General features: G+C 37.8%; 1 protein-coding gene across 1 annotated transcript in view; it reads right to left on the bottom strand.

Annotated features, from left to right (window-relative positions):
- The window catches only part of ST8SIA6 (ST8 alpha-N-acetyl-neuraminide alpha-2,8-sialyltransferase 6), a 300,223-nt gene extending 287,862 nt beyond the window's left edge, over positions 1-12,361 (bottom strand). The window contains exon 1 of the mRNA XM_061436151.1: positions 11,980-12,361. The gene's annotated coding sequence lies outside the window, so the exon portion shown is untranslated. The remainder of the gene's footprint in view (positions 1-11,979) is intronic.
- Positions 12,362-12,729: the final 368 nt, after the last annotated feature.

Genomic DNA, 12,729 nt, shown 5'->3' on the forward strand with positions numbered 1-12,729 from the left:
CTCTTTATGGAAATATCTATTCCAATCTTCTGCTTATTTGTTAATTGAGTTATTTATCTTTTTATTGCTGAGTCTTCAGAATTCTTCACATATCCTGGACACAAGTCCCTTATAATATATGATTTGCAACATTTTTCCCATACTGTGGGTATGTTATTAATTTTTCTAAACCAAATACACTGTATACATGCTTATTCAAGATTATAAAAATGCCAGGAAAATTAACTATGGATATTATTCCTTTCATATTTGTATTTTTCTTTCCATTCATTTTTTTCTTTTCCAAGTTCAATATTACCATTCTAAAATTATTTAATATGTGATTGTCAAAGACAAATCTTGACACTGAATACATAGTGGAACTCCTCTCTATAAAACACTTGGCTCTTTTTATCCTGCACTGCAGTTTTCCTTTCTTTGCTTCTGTAACAAACCCCCTCGAAAAAGACTTTTCTAATAAATGCTCTCATCTTGTGTCTCTTACTCATAAAATTGAAGATAATACCCCATCTTGTAGCTCTAGGTAGTCCCATGGGTCACTTCTCTCAAAATTCAGAACAACTGAGAATGAACTTCTTGCTCTATCTGCTAAAGGCTGCTTTTTTCTTTCCTGCTGTCAGTAGTTGCTACTGTGCTTTTTTAAATATGAAAATCTTTCTAGGAGCCATAATCCCTAATTGTGCAGGTGATCATCTCTGAATATGCTGTCTCAAATTTTTAATTTTTATTTAAAGGATCACAAAAATAGGTGTCCAGGAATAAAATGATTACAGGTACTCTTCATCTCTTTTTTAGATCTACCCATTATTCTTCACTCTGTTTTCAGAAAGCTATTGTTTGCATGCATGCTCAGGTGTGTCTAACTCTTTGCAGCCCTATGGACCATAGCCCACCAGGCTCCTCTGTCCATGGGGTTTTCTAGGCAATAATACTGGAATGGGTTGACATTTCCTCTGCCAGAGAATCTTCCCAACCCAGGGATCAAACCTATGTCTCTTGCGCCTCCTGCATTGCAGGTGGATTCTTTACCACTGAGCCATCAGGGAAACCTCTCAGAAAGCTATTGACATACTATCAAATCAGTATCTTATTTCTTTCAGTAGCTTTTACTATGACAAGATAACTATAATCGATCTTTATTCTGCTTTTAATACTTTTTCACTCTTTGGACCTTTCCTAAAACCTAAACTGTTGGCATTTAAGGTCTTTTCTCAATACTCCTAGGAGGCATTTTGATAAAACGGTTTCCATAGCAAAATACATCCTCACTCTGAAAAGGGAGTTATTTGCATCTTCTGGTGATCATGCAGCATGTGTGCAATGCTAAGTTGCTTCAGTCGTGTCACTGTTTGCACCCTATGGACTATAGCTCACCAGGCTCCTCTGTCCATGGGATTCTCCAGGCAAGTCATGCAGTCTGAAGTTCTAATTATTTAATAAGGCAAAGCAAGAGTCTTCTCTGTTGTAAAATTATTATCCATAACTTAAGTTAAATTTCCCAATTGTTACTAGAGATTTTAAGGACATATTTTTACCCTTAAAGCCTATATAGTTGATTCCATTATCATTTCTGTATATTTGACTCTCACTCATATAAAATTATCAGAAAGTTCCATTTTGGCTTATGAAATTGGTTAGTGAAATTTTCAGTGAGGTAACCAAGAGGATTACTGGACATCCACATAATGAAACATTACATAAGGGACTACTACAAGCAAATATATGCCAACGAAATGGACATCCTAGAGAAATGAGAAATTCTTAGAAAGGTACAATCTCCCAAGACTGAACCAGGAGGAAATAGAAAATATGAACAGATCAATTACAAGTACTGAAACTGAATCTGTCACTTAAAAACTCCCAACTAACAAAAGTCCAGGACCAGATGGCTTTACAGGTGAATTCTACCAAGCATTTAGAGAAGACTTAACGCCTGTCCTTCTGAAACTATTTTAAAATTTTTCAGAGGAGAGAACAGTTCTAAACTCATTACCTGACTATTGGAAAAACCATAGCTTTGACTAGACAGACTTCTGTTGGCAAAGTGATGTCTCTGCTTTTTAATACTAGGTTTGTCATAGCTTTCCTTCCAAGGAGTAAACGGCTTTCAATTTCATGGCTGTAGTCACTGTCTGCAGTGATTTTGGAGCCCAAGAAGATAAAATGTGTTGCGTCCACTTTTTCCCCTTCTATTTGCCATGAAGTGATGGGACTGGATGCCATGATCTTAGTTTTTTTGAATGCTGAGTTTTAAGCCAGCTTTTTCACTCTCCTCTTTCACTCATCAAAAGATTCTTCAGTTCCTCTTCACTTTCTGCCATTAGCATGGTATCACCTGCATATCTAAGGCTGTTGATATTTCTCCCAGTAATCTTAATCCCAGCTTATGATTCATCCAGCCTGGCACTTTGCAGGATGTATTCTGCATATAAGGCTTCCCTGATGGCTCAGTGGTAAAGAATCTACAAGGGAGGCAAGAATCTACAATGGAGAAGAGACAGTCTCTTCAACAAGTGGTGCTAGGAAAACTGGACAGCTACATGTAAAAATATGAAGTTAGAACATTCTTTAATACCATACAAAAATAAACTCAAAATAGATCAAAGACCTAAATGTAAGACCAGATACTATAAAACTCTTAGAGGAAAATATAGGCAGAATACTCTTTGACATAAAGCTCAGCAATTTTTTTGGATCCATCTCCTACACTGATGGAAATAAAAGCCAAAATAAACAAACAGACCTTAAACATGAAAGCTTTTGCACAGCAAAGAAAACCATAAAAAAAAAAAAGACAACCTACAGAATAGGAGAAAATATTTGTAAATGATGTGACCAACAAAGGATTACTGTCCAAAATATACTAACAACTCATACAGTTCAATGTCAAAAAAACAAACAACCCTCAAAAAATGGACAGAGGATCTAAATAGACATCTCTCCAAAGACATATAGATGGCTAAAAGGCACATTAAAAGATGCTCAACACTGCTAATTACTAGAAAAATGCAAATCAAAACTACAACGAGATATCACTTCATACTGGTTAGAACGGCCATCATCAAAATGTCTACAAATAACAATTGCTGGAGAGGGTGTGGAGAAAAAGGAACCCTCCTACTGTTAATGGGAATGTAAATTGGTACAGCCACTATGGAGAACAGTATAGAGATTCTTTTAAAAACTAAAAAGTAGAGCTACCATATGATCCAGCAATCCCACTCCTGAGCATACACCCAGACAAAACTATAATTCAAAAAGATAATATGTTACCCACAGGCTCAAGCAGCACTATTCATAATAACCAAGACATGGAAACAATCTAAAAGTCCATAAATAGATGAATGGATAAAGAAGATGTGATACACATATACTATGGAATATTACCTCAGACATAAAAAAAGAATTAAATATTGCCATTTGCAGCAACATGGATGCAACCAGAGATTATCATACCAAGTGAAGTATGATAGTGAAAGTCAGATAGTGAAGTCAGAAATAGAAAGAAAATACCATATAATATTACTTATCTGTAGAGTCTAAAATATGACACAAATGAACTTATGTATGAAATGGAAAAAGACTCACAGACATAGAGAACAGATTTGTGGTTGCCAAGGGGAAGGGGATTGGGTGAGGAATGGAGTGGGAGGTTGGGGTTAGCAGATGTAAGCTTTTATATATAAAATGGATAAATAACAAGGTCCTACTCTATATCACAAAGAACCATATTCAATATCTTATCATAAACCATAATGGAAAAGAGAATTTTAAAAGAATAATATATATGTAACATATATAACATAATCATTTTACTGTACAGTAGAAATTAATACAACATTGTAAATCAAATTCAACAACAAAAAAGTCCTCCAAGAGCCTGAATGGGCATGTGTGCATCTCTCTCTTACACCTTTGGGACACTGATGAGTCTTGGCACACCCTATTCTTCTGGGAGTCATTAAAAATAAAAACAACAGCTTGGACAAATAGAAATGTAACCAGAAGGTTGAGCTGGGCTGATTGGAGAAGCTCACCACCTACATGAGGCCAGACTATGAAGACTGGGAGAGGTGACTGTTTTATTTAACGTGAAGAAATCAACACAGAGAGAAAAGGAAAATGAAGAAACAGGAGAATATGTTCCAAACAAAAGAATAAGTATCTGGAAACTGATCTATCTGACAGAGCATTCATAGTAACAGTCATAAAGATACTACTGAAGTCAGGATAGCAGTGCCTGAACAAAGTGAGAAGCTTAACAAAGAAATCGAAAATACTTTAAAAGTACCAATCAGAAACCACAGCATTGAAGAACACACTAACTGAACTGAAAAATTCAACAGAGAAGTTCAATACCAGACTCAATCAAGTGGAAGAAAGGGTTACCATACTTGAAGGTATGTTGGTGGAAATTATCCACCAGTCAGAGGAACAAAAAGAAAAGAGAATGAAAAGGAGTGATGGTAGCTTAAGGGACTTAGGGAACACCATAAATATTTTTCTCACTAGATTTTTCTTTCATTTTGTTTCATCCAAGGTTTTGGAAAGACGTATATTTTAAACTTAAGCCACAGCATTTCCACTTTCTGTTGCAAAATTGCTACATGGCTTTTAAAGAGACTAAATCATATAATACATTAAATCTAAGGCTATTTATCAAAATGATAAATGAGTAGGAATGCATTTAAAACACATTGTTAACAGTTTCCTGGAAAAGCACTGGGCAAGTTCCTTTCCCTAGGAAGTAATGAACTAAAAATGAACATAAACAAACTTAACACTAATAATTTTAATTTGCATAATGTCTAATAAAAAGTGCTTTCAAACTGCCTGAAGGAGGGTTTATTAAGCACACAGAAATAGTAAAACTATACTACTTGTTAAATTAAAAGCTGTGCTAAGTCGCTTTAGTTGTGTCCGACTCTGATACCCTATGAACTGTAGCTCAGCTGGTAAAGGATCGGCCTGCAATGCAGAAGACCCAAGTTCAATTCCTGGGTCGGGAAGATCTTCTGCAGAAGGGATAGGCTACCCACTCCAGTATTGTTGGGCTTCCCTGGTGGCTCAGATCATAAAGAATCCACCTCCAATGGGAGAGACCTGGGCTTGATCCCTGGGTTGGGAAGATCCCCTGAAGGAGGGCATGGCAACCCACTCCAGTATTCTTGCCTGGAGAATCCTCATAGACAGAGGGGCCTGGTGGACTGTAGTCCATGGGGTCCATGGGGTTGCAAAGAGTGGGACACAACTGAGAAACTAAACACAGCACATGGACTGTAATTCACCAGGCTCCTCTGTCCGCAGGGATTCTCCTGGCAAGAATACTGGAGTGAGTTGCTGTGCCCTCCTCCAGGGGATTTTCCCACCCAGGGATTGAATCTGCATCTCTAAAGTCTCCTGCATTGTCAGGCAGGCTCTTTACCACTAGTGCCATCTGGGAAGCCCAAATTAAAAGTTAGGGAATATAATTCAATTTTTATTCTGTTTGGTCCATATGCCTTAACATTCACCTGCCTTTGTATCCTTAGATGTTCAAGACAGATAACTTTAATGATCTATTGTGTTTTGTTGTAATGAAGAAAAATCTAAGACTATGTACTTTAAATCACAAGATGAATACAAATTACTATCTGATTAATAATGAATGACTTTTAGCCAGGTTTCTATCCCTATCCTGACATCTGAGGTTTCCAAAGCGCTTTGGAGGAGCCTTTTGGTACTTTGAAAAGAATAACAAAGAAACTCAAAAGTGTGAAGTTGCAAAAACCATTATTTTAAGAGCATGATCCATATATAGTACCTCAAAATAAGCCCTTACCTTTCCTTTTCTGTGACACAGCTGTCATCTTAGCTTTGACCATGACTGTTAATTTAGTCAATGACTACTACAATTCCAGCTGAGCAAAAGAAACTGTAGTTCATTAAAATCCATTTCTCAATTCAAACAACTGCCAGCCATACAAGCTGTCCTTGCAATTAAGGAAATGTAAAGTGATCCCCCACAGAGAGAAATGAAGTCAAGTCAGAAGCTAGGCCAACAAATCATTTTCTCCTTACAGCTTCCCAGAAAAGCTTTGGCAAGGGACATGACCACACCATGAACTAGAATAAATAGGTGAAGGTTAGTGTGTATCATGCCTCTGTATATTCACCACGCAAAAGAACTTTTCCCTTGGACTGCCCTAGATTTTGGATTTTGTGCAGATTCCATATACTTTCACTAATTCTGCTACAATTAAGTTTTATATTATCAAGAAATTTGGAAAGTCTTAAGAATGATCACAACATTGGGTATATTAAGTCTTCAGTACTTTCCTTCTGAACGGCCTTCATTATAAATTTAAATAAGCTCCAGGCAGCTATAATTCTACTTTTCAATGCATTCTCATAACTGAACTATAAATTTCTTTGCACTTGAAGTAATCCTTTTTTTGTCTTTCAGCCTAAGAAAATATGAATTCTGCATGCAGTTACTGCAGTGTTTATTCAAAAAGTCATTTATCCCAAGTCTTTCTGAAAAACAAAATTATTTTATTAAACATCACTCTGCTATCTTCCTGATAGCATTTTTTCATGTCCTTAATTTTAATACCTTTTAAGGTTGTTTGCCTGATTTGTTTTAGGGAAAAATATGAGAACCTGAATTTAGTTCACTGTCATGAATGACTCATTTTGAAGTCTTATTTAAATCAGATATTAATAATCAAATACAAAGTTAATGCTCTATCAAGTTTGACAATTCAGAAGCCATTTGGAATCCATGAAGTCCATAGAGAAATGTAGGCTAATTATTACATGAATGCCAAACAATTTACCAGCTCACTAGTTTTATCCCAATCCAACAATTTATCACCACCTTCTGCGTTCTTCCTCACCTCTCCCTCTTTCTGACACAGACATAACAACACCCAGACACTAACACATACTCATCCATTATTTGAGAGACTTAAGTCAACATAATAAAATTAGATGCAGAAAATTGAGTGGTTGATTTCTCCTTTTACCACACATTGTACCCTTACAACTACCCCCTATACAGAATTGACACAGAGATAAATATACAGACCAACAGAATAAAACACAAAGGCTCAGGACTTCCCTGGTGGTCCAGTGGTTAAGAATCCGCCTTGCAATCCAGGGGACGTGGGTTCAATCCCTGATTGGGGAACTATGATCCCACATGTTGTGGGGCAACTAAGCTCACACACCACAGCTAGAGAAGCTGGGACCACAATAAAGATCCCACATGCTGCAACTAAACCATATATATATATACACACACACATACACACACACGCACACAAAGTCTCAAAGAGATTCCGCTATACATGAATTTCTGCGGTTCCAAATTTTAAAGTGAAACATCACAATGGGAAGTATAAACAGCCTGTGTACACAGAAGCACTTGTGTTCATGCAGAGGGGAGTATGGAAAACCTACAGTCACAAGAAACAGGAGAGAGGAAAAGAAATCGCAGCAAAACCAACAGACAAATATCTCCACCAGATCAACAGTTCTTTCAAATTTATAAAGAAAACGTCAGGCATTCTATACATGCAAACAATGAAAATATGTTCAGCTCAGTAATCACTAAGAAGACAACTCTAAAAATACCATTTACACCTACATATTAAATGAGTTTCAGAAAATGTTTTACAAATGCTGGTGAGGCTGGAAAACAAAGGTAAAGTTAATAGCTGTGAAAATTAATATAGGGGCTTCCCTGGTGGCTCAGTGGTAAAGAATCCACCTGTCAGTGCAGGAGACATGGATTCGATCCCTTTTCCAAGAAGGTCCCACATGCCATGGAGTAACTAAGCCCATTTGCCACAGCTGTTAAGCCTGTGCTCTAGAGCCTGGGAGCTGCTGAGCCCATATGCCACAACTACTGAAGCACATGCACCCTAGAGCCCATGCAATTTAAGAAGCCACCACAGTAAGAAGCTCCCACATCACAACTAGAGAGTATGTCTCCACTCACTGCAACTAGAAAAGAACCCCAACACATCCAAAAATAAATAAATAACATTTATATGTGACAGGGGAGCCTGGTGGGCTGCCGTCTATGGAGTCACACAGAGTCGGACACGACTGAAGCGACTTAGCAGCAGCAGCAGCATACTAGTACATATATTATAATATATAATTATTATTATATCTAATAATATATACTAATATATATACTAATATACTAGTATATATAATAATATAATATATACTATATACTAATATATATTAGAAAATTAGTATAAATGTCTGAAAAGCAACACAACCCAAAAAATGCATCCAGAGTTATTAAAACATTCATACTATTGAACTAGTAAAGTAACTGATTTATACTTATTCCAAGAAAATAATACAGTAGAAGAAAAAAACTCTGCTGAAATGTGTTAACTTCAGAATTATTTATATAATACTTCAACTGCATAATTATTAAAAAAAACAATTTAAATGATGAAAATATTACCTGCTAGAATTTGCTCACTGCAGTCATATATGAACATGGAGGAGGAGAGCTTAGAATCAAATTAATATCCAAAAAAAGAGAAATTATGTAAATAGTATCGGTTCCATGAAATATGACATAGTTATTTTAAATCATTATAATTGCTACACAAGTGCTTAAACAAAAACTTGTACATGAATATTCATAGCAGCCTAGTTGACACTGGCCCAATAGAAACAATTTAAATGTCCATCAGTAGATGAATGAATAAGCAAAAGAAGGTAGATCTATAAACTTCCATTATTATTCTGCCATATACAAAAATAGGGTAACATAGCACAGTGGCTGTGAAGAACAGTATGGTGGTTCATCAAAAACTTAAAAATAAATTAACATATTATCCATCAATTCCACTTCAGGGCATGTACTTTCAAAAGGTTTGAAAGTAGAGAGTGAAACAGATATTTGTACGTCTGTATTCAGAGCAGCATTATTCACATTGGCCAAAGGTAGAAGCAACCCATGAAAGTGTCCATGGACAGATGAAACAATAAACAAAATGTGATATGTACACATTCGGCCTTAAAAACTAAGGAAAAATCAGACACATGCTACAACATGTATAAACTTTAGAGTCCTTATGCTAAATGAAATAACCCCGTTACCAAAGGATGAATATTATGATTCCACTTCTATGAGGTATCCAGAGAAATGAAACTCAGAGTTAGAAGGTAGAATGGGGTTGACAAGGGTTGAAGAAATTTAGTGCTTAATGGATGCAGTTTCACTTGGAAAAAAAGAAAAAGTATGAAAGATGGATGGTGAGGATATTTGTGAAACAATGTAAATGCAGTTCATGTCATAGAAACACATACTTTAGATGCTTTAAACAGTAAATGTTATATTTGACAGCTTTAATCACCACAGAAAACATGAACGAAGTACCAGTACATGTTACAACATGCATGAACATGGAAAAGATCTTAAGGGAAAGAAGCTATACAGAAAAGGCCACCCAGGTCACTTCAGCTGTGTGCTTTAAATCCATCAGGGTTGTGGAAATGAGGGAAAGTCTCAAGAACATTTTCAGAAAAAGAAAACTTGATCAGAATGGCAAGACACTTTCATGCTTTGCAGCAGGTGGTGAAAATGGAAGTGGGCCTGAGGATTAAATTAGAAAGTGAAAACCATAATGATTTCTCATTTGAGGGTTATGTGGGTGTTCCGTGGGAGAATGTCCTTTTTGGGGTAAAGCACAGTGGAAGTTGTCATGTAGACCGGCACAGGTGGTAAGTTAATGATGACTGGACATCTGAACCTACAGATGAAGAGGACATTGTACTTCTATTGCAAGTTTTCTGTAGGTTTGAAGTTACTAGAAAGCAAATAACTTTTCAAAACAAACATGTCAATACCATGCCAAAAAAGTAGATAAGACATCAAACTTCATGTTAGGGGACAAGCCATATCCAGATTCAGTTCACCCCAAAGGCTTAAGCTAATTACTCTTGTAGGAATCCACATATAATGTTCCCACAGCACCTTTTAATGTTAGTAGTCACTATGTCTTGGGTGTTGTGAATGAGTTGGGATACAGCAGAAACAACTGTATTTTTAAATTACAATTTTCACATTGAATCACCAAAAGGTAGAAGTAATACATGAACTGAGTAAAGTTGCATGATATAAAAGTACTACACAAAAATCAGTTGAGCTTTTTTAAACACTAATAAAGAAGCAGAAGTATCAGAAAAATTAAGAAAACGATCCCACTCACAACTGCATCAAAAAGAACAAAATACCCAGGTATACATCTAAACAGTGATGTGAACGACCTGCACAACGAAAACTGTAGAACCCTTGTAAAGAAACTGAAGAAGAAACAAAGAACTAAAAAAAATTCTTTGGTCAGGAATTGGAAGAATATTGTTAAAACATTCATCTAGGGTTTTTCCTGGCGGTCCAGTGGTTAAGACTCACATTCCAATGCAGAGGGTGCAGATTCAATCCTGGGTCAGGGAGCTAAGATCCCGCATACCTCAGGGCCAAAAAGCAAAAACATAAAACAGAAGCAATTTGTAAAAAATTCAAAAAAGACTTTAAAAATGGTCCACATTAAAAAAAAAAATCTTAAGAAAAAAGTTCATCCAGCCAAAGCATTGGATACATTCAATCTTGAACAAAATGAAAATGGCATTTTTCACAAAAACAGAACAAACAGTCCTCTCAGTTGTATAGAACCAAAATGGACCCCAAAGAGTCAAAGCCATTCTAAGAAAGAACACAGCTGGAGTCAACTTTGCTCCCTGACTCCAAACTACACTGTGAAGCTATGGAGCCAAAACAGGGTGGAACTGGCATAAAAACAGGCACCAGAGGAACAGAACAGAGAGCCCAGAAATCAACCCACACGTCTATGGTCCGTTGGGCTTTTCTGATGGCTCCATGATAAAGAATCCGCCTGCCAAGGCAGGAGACGCAGGTTCGATCCCTGAGTCAGGAAGATATCCTGGAGAAGGAAATGTCCACTCACTCCATTATTCATGCCTGGAAAATCCCATGGACAGAGGCACCTGGTGGGCTACTGTCCACAGGGTCACAAAAGAGTCACAATTTAGCAATGAAAACAACAACAATCTGGTCCATTAATTTATAACAAAGTTGCCAAGGTCATATACTGCAGAAAATTCCTTCAAAAATGATGGCAAGGTAATACTGTAATATTTCAAGGTCCTGGCTAATGCACAGAAAGCAAAACAAAAATAAGGGTTTTAGCACAAGGCAGGAAGAAATAATTAGTCATTATTTAGAAAGTATCTGTAAAATCAGGTACAGAATCAAAGTCTTTAAAATTAAGAAGCTTTCAAAAGGATAACACCTCCAACATCAATTTAAAATCCAGTGTTATTTCACATTATCACAAAAGACCCTATACAACATATTTTTTTAAATATTAGAAACTGTGGTGGCTTTATATGCTATCAACCTACCAAAGTTGGAATGATATTTTGAAAAATTTCTCTTTAGGTTCAAAACATGGTCAGCTATGATAAAAATTAGAGTGAAATTTGAAAGGTTGAAATAAAACAGAAAACATGTTTTATGTTCTGAAAAAAAAAAAAAAAAAAAAACCAAAAAATGATGCCAAGCAAACTAGATACCACACAGCAGCAGACCACAACCTGTTTGACACCAGGGATGGGTTTGGAGGAGGACAATTTTTCCACAGGCCAGGGAGGGGTGGGGATAGTTTCGGGATGATTCAAGTACATTACATTTATTGTGTCCTTTATTTCTAATCTATTGCCGTCACCGATCTGACAGGAAGTACCGGTCTGTGACCCCAAGGTTAGAGACCCCATCACACACCACAGAGACACACTAGGAACTGTCTACACCACAGCCAAAAAACTACCTGAAACCCACATTTTTCCACACCAAGCCCTTCCTCTGGGGGCTCCTATGAAAATTAACCCCTCCCTCCTCAGCAGCCAGCCACATTCAGGAAGCTGCTCCCAATTTTTCTTCACCTTTTACTCCAGCAGTCGCTCCCCACAGCGGGTCCTGAAGACACTGGGTTCCTGTCTGCGTGGACGGGACCCAGAGTTTTCCAGAAGCTGAAGCCTCAGTGTGTTCTGAGGACAACGACCTCCTGTTTGTGTCCCCTCAGCCAGGCGTCGTCCAGAACCCAAAGCCGTGGAGACTCCCAGATCCAGGTCAACCAAAGTTGTGATGATAACTGGCCTTGCAGGAGGCCACAAATTACTATGAGATTCCTTGAAAAGAGGCTGTGGGTGCTGAGGCCGACATGGTGCGTAGCCGGAGGACCGACCTGGTTTCACAGGTGGATTGGCCTCCTGGGGTCCGTCGGTTAAGGGCGGGGCTGTGATGAGCGGGGCGGGGCTGCCATGGGCGGGGTTGGAGCCGGGTGGGGCAGGGTGAGGCGGGGCTGGGGCAGGATCGCTCCGCCCATCCCTCGGGGCTCCAGGGTAGCTTAGCTGCAGCAGAGTGGAGATAATGCAGCCTGGGTTTGGGGCTCCGCGGGGACCTGGGCTCCACTGCACGCGAGCGGCACAGTCAAAAACATTAAAAAAAAAAAAAAACTGGAGGCCCCTTTATCAATAGGCACCAGCCCATGGTCACCTTATAGAAAAAGCAAATCTGTGATATATCTATTTCCTTTGAAAAATAAGGAAGTTCTTCACCAGCCTGTTTGCTTTACCTCCTGGGCACCAGCATCCTTCAGTATTTGCTTTGGCTTTATGAAAAAGTCTTTGCCA

This window comes from Bos javanicus, chromosome 13, assembly GCF_032452875.1.
Source record: "Bos javanicus breed banteng chromosome 13, ARS-OSU_banteng_1.0, whole genome shotgun sequence".
Classification (NCBI taxonomy): domain Eukaryota; kingdom Metazoa; phylum Chordata; class Mammalia; order Artiodactyla; family Bovidae; genus Bos; species Bos javanicus.